Source organism: Penaeus monodon, chromosome 34 (genome assembly GCF_015228065.2).
Source record: "Penaeus monodon isolate SGIC_2016 chromosome 34, NSTDA_Pmon_1, whole genome shotgun sequence".
NCBI lineage: Eukaryota > Metazoa > Arthropoda > Malacostraca > Decapoda > Penaeidae > Penaeus > Penaeus monodon.
In genome coordinates, this window is record NC_051419.1 from 11,690,153 (window position 1) to 11,691,293 (window position 1,141).

Here is a 1,141-nt window from a genome sequence, read left to right on the forward strand (position 1 = left end):
AAACATGCGGAGCAGAGGAAAGGCGAGAACAAACAGTAAGAAGAACCACGGAACACGAGGGGCAGGATAACCACTTAAAACTGCGCGTTTTATACTGGTCATAATTCTTACCTATTATGGTAAGAATTGTGCTATTCGTGAGAGAGAGATGAAAAACATAATAACTGAAGTCAAGGTCATTCACTTTCTCTGTTTTCATGTGAATCGCTTTGTTAAACTTTTGTTATGTTGTTCTTTTCTTACTTTGCTGGTACTTTCTTCTTGTAACTTTTTTTTCTAAATCCGTATGGCCGAAAGGGTACGAAGGTTCGACCGAAAGAAAAAAAGGAAAAGGAAGAACGAATAAGGGAATGAGCAAAGTGAGAAAAAAACACATAAAGAACAAAGCTAAAGCACTGCTATGAAAGGGTTGGTCTTGGAAAAGGAAAAAAGAATAACAAGGAGACAAGCAAGAAGAATGTAAAGATAGCCTGCGCCTTCCCCGAAATCCTGGGAAGCGCTAAAACCTCGTCTCGTGACCCGCGGCGTCACAGAACGGGGCCATAACGGATAATAACTAATGATTCCTGATTACGGGTCATCTCATTTATTCTGGGCACGCAGTACGAAGGTAATAAGGCTCGCGTGTCGAGTTATGGCTCTCGCAGCAACGAGAACAAAATGATTATGTTGAAATCTCCCATTTCCATTCTCTTCTTTGTCTTTGTCTATTTATAGTCGTCTGCGGATCTCTCTCTCCATTTATTATCCCCCCTCCACCTCTCTTCCTCTTCAATTTCTCATTCTTGCTACCCCCCCCCATGTCCCCCTTTCATGTTACAACGGCCTCCCTCCCTCAAACCCCGTGTTGACTGATGACTTCCTCCGCCGTGCCAAATCCGCCAATCCCCCGCTCAGAATCCCTCTCGATCCAACTCGGGTCAAATCTCTCTCGCGACTTCGCAAACATCTCCCCGAAACTCTTTCTTTCTGACACAGGTCGGCAGCGAAGGCCGACGGGTGGTGGAGACGAACGGTGACCTTGGATGACTTTGGCTGACCTTGCTTCACTTTACATGGTCTTGGAAGGCGCCATCTGTCTGTTTGATTTAATGACTGTGTAATTTCTAGAGATAATCGAGTCTGCTTCTGCATTTGGTCC